We start from the raw sequence: 12,501 nt of genomic DNA on the forward strand, positions 1-12,501 counted from the left end.
GCAGCAGAACTGCCTGTTAAGGGTCTGGTGTGGATCTGCTAACATGGTCCTTGGTAGTGACCTGCAAAAGACACGAGGGAATTGCCTTCTTTCTTGCTGTGCACTGCCTGTCCTTTGGGCTTACTGCTGATTTTTCCACATAGGTCTTTTAGCTGCCCTAAGTATAAAACTTGATGAAGGATATTCATGTTTTAGAAAACATACAGTTGGTTGCTTGATCTTATAATTCACAGGCTATTATATTCAGCCTGGCAAATAAAGAACATTTATTTATTTATTTTTAAGACTAAAAGGAGTTAGACCAATATAATTAACCTCTTCTGCTACTTAACTATTTCTTCATTTAGAGTTAATTTCTGACAGTCAGGCATACAGCTTTTTAAAGCCTAGATGTCTTTTAGGTTGCTAGAACTTAGCCTCATTATGACATAATGTAATTAAATGTCACTGAATTTTCTTAGGTGTAAATGAGAAGCTTATTTCGTATACTATATGATAACATATATAACTTTTGTTTACAGCCTTTTCTATGTAATGATAAACTTTTGAGGAAATGACCAGACCGTATGAGATTTAAATGTTGTATACTCCCATTTACCTCTTAAAGTGTAGTATATTAGTTCTAAATATTCGATGCTATAATGAAGTCTCTTATCTTGAAAACTATTTTATAGACTCATAGATTTGTCCCAGAGGCATTTCCTAATAATTTCAGTAGCTTTATTGAAATATAACTCACAAGTCATACAATTCACTTATATAAAGTATACAATTCACTGGTATATTCAGAGCTGTACCATCCATTTTCACGTCTATTTTAGAGCAGTTTTATCACCCCCCTACTCTCCCCACCAAAGCCCACATGACTTTGTTGTCACTCCGCAACCCTCCTATCCATCCTGCCCAGCCCTATGAAACTACTAATCTTCCCGCGTTTATAGATTTGCCTATTCTAGACATTTCTTATAAATGGTATCATGTAATATGTGGTCCTAGACTACGTCTTCTTTCACTTAGCATAACATTTTCAAGGTCCATCCATGTTGTAAATGTATCAGTGCTTTATCTGATGATCTTTAATGACCTGTCTCTAAAAAAGGAAGTAATTTTGAATGAAGTGAATTAGTTGAGAGACCTAATCTAACTATTCAAGAAAATTTAGGAAGGATTACCTATAAGTGATTCATTTGGAGTTTATTTTATTCGTTAATGAAATAGAACTAAAGAAAAAGTAATGAGGCCTTTTTAAAATTAGATAAGTCAGAATCCTGATCTGTTCACTCAGCAATATTTGCACTTTACGAATACCTCCTTGAATTAAATGCCAAGTCATTATTAAACTGTGGACATTTTCCCTGAAATATGTTGATATTCACTAATGTGATAGCAATTTGTGAAATAGTTATTTTTTAGGTCAGTCTTAATTTAGTAACAGGTAATGAAAAAATTTTTAAAAGAATGCTAAAGAATTGAATAAACTTTAATGTAAGCTTTTTGGGGGAGGGTTGCATTATTTTGTGGAACATTTATTCAGGTAACAAATGTGTTTGAGTGCTGTGTGGTAGTCAGTCGGCTAGGTCAGTGAAATGAGAGCACCAGACAGACTTTCTACTCTCAGGGAACTTACATGGAAACATGCTTAGTATGAAACATTCTTAATGAAATGTGATGTTAAAAATAAATGTCGGCCGGGCGCGGTGGCTCACGCCTGTAATCCCAGCACTTTGGGAGGCCGAGACAGGCAGATCACAAGGTCAGGAAATCGAGACCATCCTGGCTAACACGGTGAAACTCCGTCTCTACTAAAAATACAAAAAATTAGCTGGGCGTGGCAGCGGGCGCCTGTAGTCCCAGCTCCTCTGGAGGCTGAGGCAGGAGAATTACGTGAACTCAGGAGGCGGAGCTTGCAGTGAGCCGAGATTGCGCCAGTGCACTCCAGCCTGGTCGACAGAGCGAGACTCCGTCTCAAAAAAAAAAAAGTCAAAAATGTTAAAAACTAATGTCAAAAAGTGTCATGATAAAACAATCAGGCATTAAATATCAGTGCTATAATCATTCAAGTTTGTTTTGAGGCCAGAAATTTTTTAACGTTGTATGTAGTATGTTGAATGTTTAATGTGCAGTTTTACGAGTTATAATATATATATAAATTTGAGTAACTACCACCACAATCAGTATACCAAATAGTTCTATCATCTCAAAAAATTTCCTTATCCTGCCCCTTTGTAGTCAAATCCTCCCACGGCCACTAATACCTGATTTGTTCTCCTTCCCTATAGCTTTGCTTTTTTCAGACTGTCATATGCATAGAATCACACAGGCTGTAACTTTCTGAGACTGGTTTCTTTCTGCATAACGTGTTTGAGATTCATTTAGGTTGGTTAATCTAATCTGTTTCTTTTTATTGCTAAATGATATTCCATTTTATGGATGGACCACCTTATCCATCTATTGAAGAACATTTTGGTTTTTTCTAGTCTTTTGCAATTATGAATACAGCTGCTATAGACAGGTTTTTGTGTGAACATAACTTTTTTATTTTTTAAGGGAAGTGCCCAGGAGTTGTATTGCATTCTGGAGATTGCCCTTTCATTCTCTTACCTGTGTCTTTTGAATGGCAAAGTTTTAAATTTTTATGAAATCCAGTTTCAAACCATATCATTTTTAAATTTTACATTCCTAGTGTATGGATATTTTGCAGGCTGACATTTTATCTTGCATTATTGATAGTTATAGGTAAGTCTGCCATGTTATTATTTATATTGTTTGTTTCCTTTGTTTCCCATTAACTTCCTTCATATGGGTTACTTAAGCTTTTTTTTTAGAATTTCATTTTATTTTTTCTATCGAGTTTTTGACTGTATCTTTTTGAGTAGTTTTTTTTTTAGTGTTTGCTGTTGGTATTATGTTATACATACATACCTTACTACAGTCTACTGGTGTCAACATTTTATTACTTTAAGTGGAATCTAGAAACCCTGTTTTCATTTACATACCTTTACCCTTCCCCATTATAATATAGTTATCTCAAATATTTTCTCTAATTACACTGAGAACCTCATCACATGACATGATAGGTTTTGCTTCAACTGTCAAACATAATTTTAAACCACAAAACGTGGGTAGTCTCTTATGTTTACCCATAAGAGATAAATAATTTATGTATGGGTAAATGTAATAGAGGTATTATTTATCCTTTCTACTGTCCTCATTGCTAATCGTCCAAGTTTCTTCTTTTATAATTTTCTTTCAGTTTGAAGAACTTCCTTTAGAATTATTAAAATAGATTGGCTGGCAGCAAATTCTCTGTTTTCTTTTAAAATATCTTGATTTCTCCTTCATTGTTTGTATTAGTCTGTTTTCACGGTATAAAGAAATACATAAGACTGGATAATTTATAAAGGAAAGAGATTTAATTGACTCACAGTTTCACATGGCTGGGGAGGCCTCAGGAAACTTACAATCATGGTGGAAGGTGAAGGGGAAGCAAGGACCTTCTTCATGTGGTGGCAGGAGAGAGAAGAGTGAGAAGTGAAGGGGGAAGAGTGCCATATAAAACCATCAGATCTCACTAGCATGAGAACATACCAGCATGAGCTCTCACTAGCATGAGAACAGCATGAGAACTGCCCCCATGATCCAATCATGGGGAACACATGAGAACACACTAGCATGAGAACACATTAGCATGAGAACAGCATGAGAACTGCCCCCGTGATCCAATCACCTCCCACTAGGTCTCTCCCTGAGCACATGGGGATTATGGGAATTACAGTTTAAGATGAGATTTGGGTGGGGACACAGCTAAACCTTATCACTACTGAATGGTATTTTCACTGTATGTAGAATTATAACTTAGCAGTTGTTTTTCTTCAGCACTTGAAAAATTTGCTACTTCCTTTTGGCCTCTGTTGTTTCTGATGCAGCATGCACTATTGAGTCTTTGTTCCACTACTGGTAATGCATCATTCTGTTTACTTGCTTTCAATCATTTTTCCTTTCTCTTTACTCTTCAGAAGTTTGGTCATAACATGTCTTGGCATGGATTTGTTTGGATTTATCCTATTTGGGTTTCTGTTTCCTGAATCCCTAGGTTTGTGACTTTTGTCAAATTTGGGAAATTTTTGTCATTATTTCTTTAAATCCTTTTTAAACCCTACATTTCTTTTCCTTTGACAATTCTAATGACATGAATGCCAGATCTTTTATTATTGTCCTACAGGTCACAGAGAGTCTCTTCAATTTACTTTTCAGCCTTTCAGTCTAATTTTGTCTCAGTTATTCAGATTTGGTAATTTCTATTGTGTCTTCAAGTTTGCTGATTGTCTCTTCTCTCACGAGCTCATGCAGCAAGTTTTTAATTTTGGCTATTGTAATTTTTAGTTCTAAAATTTCCATTGAGTTCTTCTTTGTATATAATTCTTTGTTTGCTTACCGTTTCTATTTAATTTATTTTAAGAGTGTTCTTCAATGGTTCACTGGAGCATTTTAATTATGGCTGCCTTAAAGTTCTTGTCAAGTAATTCTGACATATGTGTTATATCATGGTGGTGGCGTCTTTTGAGTATAATTTCATCCTTTGATTATAGATTTTTCTTGTACTTGGTATGATGAATTATTTTTTAATTGTCTCCTGGATATTTGGACTACAGATGTTTCTCAACATACCTTGGGTTATGTCCAGATAAATCCATCATAAGTTGAAAATATCATAGGTCAAAAATGTTTCTGGGCACAGTGGCTTACACCTGTAATCCCAGTACTTTGGGAGGCTTAGACGGGCAGATCACTTGAGGTCAGGGGTTCGAGACCAGCCTGGACAACATGGTGAAACCCCATCTGTACTAAAAATACAAAGATTAGCCAGGCGTGGTGGCTCATGCCTGTAATCTCAGCTACTCAGGAGGCTGAGGCAGGAGAATCACTTGAACCTGGGAGGTGGAGGTTGTAGTGAACCGAGATCATGCCATTGCACTCCAACCTGGGTCTGGGCGACAGAGTAAGACTCTGTCTCAAAAAAAAAAAAGAAAGAAAGAAAGAAAAGAAAAAGGAAAAGAAAAGAAAATGTATTGAATACATGTAAACTATCAGACATCATAGCTTAGCCTAGACTACCTTAAAATTCTCAGAACACTTACATTAGTTTACAGTTGGGCAAAATTATCTAACACACCCATTTTATTTTATTTTATTTATATATATTTTTTGAGACAGAGTCTCGCTCTGTCACTCAGACTGCAGTGCAGTGGTACCATCTTGGCTCACTGCAACCTCTGCCTCCCGGGTTCAAGGGATTCTCCTGCCTCAGCCTCCCGAGTAGCTGGGGCTACAGGAGCTAGCCACCACTTCTGGCTATTTTTTGTAGTTTTAGTAGAAATGGGGTTTCACCATGTTGGCCAGTCTGACATTGAACTCCTGACCTCAAGTGATCTGCCTGCCTCCACCTCCCAAAGTGCTGGGATTACAGGCATGAACCACTGCGCCTGGCCAAAATCCACTGTACTGAATATCTCATATGTCACTTATCTCCAGCCTGGGGAAAGATCAGAATTCAAAATTTGAAGTACGTTAAAATTGCGAGAGCTTTACACCATCATAAAGTTGAAAAATCGTAAGGAGAGGCAGTATAAGTCAGTGATTATCTGTGTTATATTTTGAGACTCTGGGTCTTATTTAACTCTTTTATTTTAACCGGCCTCTGATGCTATCATGCCTGAGGGAAAAGGTCACCTCAATACTACTAGGAAAAGGTGGGAGCCTTACTCCTCCCTTTTACCTCTTAACTTTTCCTCTGCTGATATTGCATTGAGAGAGTATGAAGGGGTTACTGCTTAGTGTTGGTGAAAGAACAGGCTTCTCACTCTGCTTTCTTTTTTTCTATTTGTTTTTGCGACGGAGTCTTGCTCTGTCACCCGGGCTGGATTACAATGGAGTGATTTTGGCTCACTGCAGCCTCCGCCTCCCAGATTCAAGTAATCTCCTGCCTCAGCCTCCCGAATAGCTGGGATTGTAGGTGTGCACCACCATGCCCAGCAAATTTTTGTATTTTCCATAGAGACGGGGTTTCACCATGTTGTCCAGACTGGTCTCGAGCTCTGACCTCAAGTGATCCACCCGCCTTGGCCTCCCAAAGTGCTGGGATTACAGATGTGAGCCACCATGCCTGGCCCTCACTCTGCTTTCATTGACAGAGTGCTTTTTGTTTTGTTTTTCCCCCCAGTTGATTATGGTTGGGGTAGGGTGGGCACGATGAGCAGGGTTTTTGTTTTACTGGTCCTCCCCTTTCCTGGTCCTTTGGCTAGAGAGAGTAGGCTTTCCTTGAAGCATTTTTTGTTTGTGTTCATTGGCACTTCTAGGAGGTGAGTTTCTCTGGGAACTAGTTTGGATATGTAGGAGGAAAGAAGAAAACTCAAGGAACTCACCACTGTGAGTCACTTCTCTAATGTTCCTCTTCTCCTGAGTTCCATATTCTATCCTTTTCCCTGCTTTTCAAAGTCTCATGTTTGTTGTATTATTTTCTGGGTTTTTATAATTAATTAGCAGGAGGAATAGAGATAAATACATCTACTCCTTGTTGGGAAACAGAAGTTTCAGCTTGTTTTTCTATACTTGAGTAATTCATTAATATCTAGTTTCATACTCAGTCTTAACTATTTAAGTAATAAGATTTACCCCTTTTTCTGTAGTAATAAGTTTCTTTTAAATGTAAGGTTAGAATCTACAAAAAAAGGATATAATATTAATACTACCTTTAAACCGAATTTAAATAGTACTTCCAAATCCAATTTTAAAAGTTAACTTTTAAAGACTTTTATAAAACATTGTTTGGCAACTGTACGTCAATTTACAAAATACGGTTAAAAATATAATGCTACCACTGACTGAGATTGTAGAGTTTCTACCATTGAGTATGGTTAGAAATATTAGTTGCTCCTGCCTCAGCCTCCCGAGTAGCTGGGACTACAGGCGCCCGCCACCACGCCCGGCTAGTTTTTTGTATTTTTTAGTAGAGACGGGGTTTCACCTTGTTAGCCAGGATGGCATGAACCCGGGAGGCGGAGCTTGCAGTGAGCTGAGATCGGGCCACTGCACTCCAGCCTGGGCGACAAAGCGAGACTCCGTCTCAAAAAAAAAAAAAAAAAAAAAAAAAAAGAAATATTAGTTGCTGCTATTACATGAGAATCTGAGAACTTAAAAAACTTACATGGAATATAGTTCCTATAATATTTCATTTATATTTATAAGATATATTTATTATATCATAACTATATTTCAATAAAAAGACCAAGAACTTAGTAATCTGTGAACTGATAAATTGGCTGGTTCCTTCAGTATTTAATGAGCATTCATGTGTTCATTTATTCATTCATTCAGTATTTAAACAATATAATTCAGAGCCAGGCACTAACTAGGGGCTGAACGTATAGTAAAGATTAATAGTTTCAAGCTCTAGGAAGACTTAATTTAAGTAGGGGTATCTGCCATTTGCTAGTGAGGTGAAACCACTCTTTGGAAGCTAGATAGTAAGAGGCAAGCTTTCAGAAATGCCAGCAGTCTTAGTCAGCTTTCTCACTCAGTTGAAGTTGTTGCCTTACCAATGCTAAATCAGATGGAGTAGCTAACAGAGTCCAACATATGCTACCATTCTCCCAAGTGAAAGTATTAGTAAAAAAAAAAATTGTGTATATTCTTTCAGAATGGTGATATAAAACTGTAATAAGGGGCTCAAGTACAGCAGAAAATTAAGCTTTTCTAATCCAGCAAATTATATATTACACATTGTCAACCACAGTTGCATAATCTTGCTAGGAATCCTGGGTGTGATGACATTCATTGTGTGTTTTCTGTGTCCTTGGCTAAATAAATCAGAAATGTACAGTGGTTTTAGTAATAGGTTTTTCTATAGTAATCTGTAGCCTATGTAAAATGCTTCAGCTGGGTACTTTTCTAGGCACAGGTAAACAGAGAGAAATAATATGTTACCCCTTTTATCAGGTCCTCATAACTTAATAGAGAAGACAAGCAAAAGTGTGATTAAAAGCCATAATAGAATATTAAGGACACAAGGCAGGGAAAGCTGTATTCTGCTTGCAAGTGGAAAAAGAGCTAAAGCAAATATCTTTCTGATATAACAAAATGCCGTAGACTGGGTGGCTTAACAGACATGTATTTCTCATAGTTTTGGAGGCTGAGAAATTCAAGATCATGGTGCCAGTGGATTAGGTTCCTGATGAGGGCTCTCTTCCTGGCTTGTAGATGGCTGCCTTCTCAGTGTATTATCACATTTCAGATTTCTCGTCTTAAAAAGCCACTCAAACCATCATGAGGACCCCTTTCTATCCCTGATTGCTACTCAAAGTCCCCATCTCCAACTGTCATCACATTAGGGGTTAGAGTTTCAACTGAGTTCAAACCTGATGTATGAACACAGTTATAGCTGACTGACATATGTCATATATAACACATGTGTCACATATGGATTTTGAGGGGACCTGATTAAGTCCATAGCAATCAATATTTTAGACTATGATTTAAGGATAGTTAAAGCAAGGACAGAAAAAATCTAGGCAAATTGTTAAATAACCAGGAGGTAACTAAAGGATACTTGTTCAAATTCTCGCCAGTATATGAAAAAGCTGGTCACACTCTCTTTAAAACAAATTTTTTCTTCAACACTCTGGCACTGTCTCTTCTGGTTTTATCTCTGTACCTCTGGCCACCTGTTCACATTCTCCATTGTTACCTTTTCCCCTGAAATCAGCTGTTTACTGTTGCAGTATTTTTAAACTTTGTCATAAGCATTCTCTGTAGTTCATTTGCATATTTGCCTATGACAATCTCATCTGTCATCCCGTGATTTTAGTAATTTCTTGCCGATTGACTTTCAGACTTGTGTATCAGTATAGACCCCTCTTTCTGAACTGCAACTAAGTATATCCAAATGTCTACACAACATCTCCTTTTGGATGTCTCACTGAGATTCAACATGTTTGAAACCAAATTCATGATCTCCAAATTTATTCCCGTCCATTATTCTAAATCTTAATAAATGGTATTATAATCTATCAGTTTCCTCAAACCAGAAACCTAGGGTGCTATAAGTTTATTTATTATTTTTTTTCTGACCTCCCCTCACTGAAGTCCATATAAGCCTTAATATTTCACATCACAAACATCCTTAGTATGTATCTTATTTCTTTCCATCCTCACTGTTAAGCCCTTATTCATACCACCACCATTTCTTCCCTAGTCAACTAGAATAAACTCATAAACATCTGCATCCACTCTTATCTCTTCATATCTATTTTCAACGGTGCTGCAGATTGACCTTTTAAACTATAATTCTGAGAATGTCTCTCATCTGTTTAAAAACTTTTAGTATCTTTCCATTGCTCTTTAAACAAATCTGAGTTCATTATATAACACACTTGAATATCAGCCCCTTCCCTTTTTTTTTTTTTTTTTTTTTACAATTTCTGCTTCCCTTTTGTTTCATATCTAAAAATAAGTATGAGAATGCAAAATATTTGCACAGAATTACTAATGTTTTCCTAGTTGATACTGAGAATTCTGGTAAGTTTGTCAATGAAGGCAGTTGAGCTCGAGTCAGTAGTAAAGGGGTTTTGAATTCATAATCCAAAAACTTCCATTTTATTTTATAGAAGTAGGAAATTTTACCCCCATATATTATAAGTAGATACATCTTCTTTATTTCAATGATCTTTTGGTCATTTTTCCTTAATGATAGAATGTTAGCTACAGATCAGTGGCATAACTCAGATTGGAGTACTTCTTCTCTTTGGGGTTAAATATTAAATATGTGTTGGCCATAGTTTTAAAGAATATCCTATAAAATCAATAATAATTGCTTAAGTAGCTAAAATCAAAATATTATCCTAGGAAAGTTCAGCCATTTTTTTTTTCCTTTGCAAAGCAAGACTCCCAGTCTTCTCAAGCTAGAATATAATTTTCTTTTTTTTTTTGGTATGTAGAAATGAAGATTTTAGGAACTACATTTCTCTGAGATGGAAATAAAATGCTTAGCAAAAAATATCTGCCAGTGATGACATATTTTGAAAACAAATGTATTTTCAGGTAACCATTAACAATATATAAATATCACATTAGTTGTATTTTAAAGCATACAGTTTGGTGGCATTTAGTGCATTCACAATATTGTTTAGCAGTGAACTTTAATTCAAAAGCATTTTCATCACCACTGAAGGAGACCCCATGCCCATTAACCAGTCAGTCTCTGTCTCCCCATTTGTCCCTTCTTCCAATTTTTGGCAACCGCTAATCTGCTTTCTGTTTCTATGGATTTACCTATTTTGAATATTTCATATGAATAGACTCATACAATTTGTGACTTTTGTGTCTGACTTCTTTCACTTAGCATAATGTTTTCGAGATTCATCCACATTGGAGCCTGTGTCAGAAGTTCTTACTTTTTTATGGCTGAATAATATCCCTTTGTATATGTATACCACAATTTTTTTCTCCATTAATCCCTGGTGGACATTTGGGTTCCTTCCACATTTGGCTACTCTGAATAGTGCTGCTATGAACATTTGTATACAAGGGATTGTTTGAATACCTGTTTTCAATTCTTTTGGATATAAACCTATGAGTGTAATTGCTGGGCCATATGCTAATCTATGTTTGTTTTTTATTTTTCTATTTTTTGTAGAGTCGGGGTCTCACTTTGTTGGCTAGGCTAGTCTTGAACTCCTGACCTCAAGCGATCCTCTCATGTCAGCCTCCCAGAGTACTGGGATTATGGGCATGAGCAACAGTGCCCTGCTTTATGTTTAATTTTTTAAGGAACTGCCAAACTTTTTTTTTTTTTTTACAGTGGCTACACAGTTTTATATTGTCTATGAGGGTTCTAATTTCCCCACATCCTCACCAACACTTGTTATGGTCTGTTTTTGTTTTTTTATTATTATGGCCAACATTGTGGGTTTTGATTTGCATTTTCTTAATGAGTAATGATGCTGACCATCTTTGCATGTGTTTCTTTGGCCATTTGTTTATCATCTTTGGAGAAATGTCTGTTTGTGTCCTTTACCTATTTTAAAAACTGTGTTGTTTATCTTTTTTCATTGGGTTGTGATAGTGTTTTGTTTTTTTTTTTAATTGAAACGGGGTCTTGCTCTGTTGCCCAGGTTGAAGTGCAGTGGTGTAATCTTGGCTTACTGCAACCTCTGCCTCCTGGTTTCAAGCAATTATCCTGCCTCAGCTTCCTGAGTAGCTGGGATTACAGGCATGTGCCATCATGCCTGGTTAATTTTTGTGTTTTTAGTAGAGACGGGGTTTCACCATGTTGCCAACACAGACTGGTCCTGAACTCCTGACTTCAAGTAATCCACCTGCCTCGGCCTCCCAAACTGCTGGGATTACAGGTGTGAGCCACCGTGCCCGGCCATAGTTCTTTACATATTCTGGATGTTAGACATTTGCAAGAGTTTCCTCCCATTCCGTAGGCTATATTTCCACATGAACCGGAAAGATAAACACCAAATTTAAGATACTGATTATTTCCAGGGAAGGAAGAAGGTAGATTATTTTATGGGGCAATACTATTTACAAATTCATTCTTTCTCAAAAATAAAAGTGACGAATTAAATATGGCATAATGTGAGTGTTTTAAAATCTAGCTGTTGTTACATTAATGTTGATTATATTATTCTCCATACTTTTTTAATGTTTGAAATATGCTTTCTATTTTTTAAAGTATGTACTAAAGTAATCTACTTCTAGTTAGAAACACTAAAAGGAATCTTGTATAAGAGCACATATACAAGAATGCTCACTACAGCATTCTTTGTAATTATGAAAATTTGGAGACAACCAAAATAGCAGATGATGTAACTACATAGCTAAAAATCCAAAAAAAAGCCATTTAATATAATATTTTGCCCAACTCCAAACCCAAAAGTCAGTTATAGATTGATTACAGTCTAAATGTGAAGGGTTAAGCAGGAAAGCTTTTAGAGGAAAACATAGGAGAACATCTTTGTGACTTTGTAGTAGACCAAGATTTATTCCTCCCCTCTCCTCTCCTCTCCTCTCCTCTCCTCTCCTCTCCTCTCCTCTCCCCTCCCCTCCCCTCCCCTCTCCTCCACCCTTCCCCTTTCCCTTCTCTCACGCCTCCCCTCCCCTTCCACTCCCCTTCCCCTCCCCTTTCACTCCCCCTTCCCCTTCCTTCCCCCCTCCCCTCCCCTCTCTTTTTGAAACAAGGTCTTAGTTTGTCACCCCGCTGGAGTGCAGTGGCACAATCTCAGCTCACTTCAGCCTCAACCTCCTGAGTTCAAGCAATTCTGCCACCTCAGCCCCCAAGTAGTTGGGACTACAGGTGCATGCCACCACGACTGACTAAATTTTTTATATTTTTGTAGAGATAGAGTTTTGCCATGTTGCCCAGGCTGGTCTCAAACTCCTGAGCTCAAGCAATCCATTGCTTTGGCCTCCTAAAGTTCTAGTGTGAGCTACTGCACC

The 12,501-nt window shown here is 37.1% G+C and overlaps 1 protein-coding gene across 6 annotated transcripts in view; it reads left to right on the forward strand.

The window, feature by feature from the left end:
• The window catches only part of CNTLN (centlein), a 366,668-nt gene that overhangs the window by 206,593 nt on the left and 147,574 nt on the right, over nt 1-12,501 (forward strand). The window lies entirely within an intron of this gene.

This window comes from Chlorocebus sabaeus, chromosome 12 (assembly GCF_047675955.1).
Source record: "Chlorocebus sabaeus isolate Y175 chromosome 12, mChlSab1.0.hap1, whole genome shotgun sequence".
In the NCBI taxonomy this organism is placed as follows: Eukaryota; Metazoa; Chordata; class Mammalia; order Primates; family Cercopithecidae; genus Chlorocebus; species Chlorocebus sabaeus.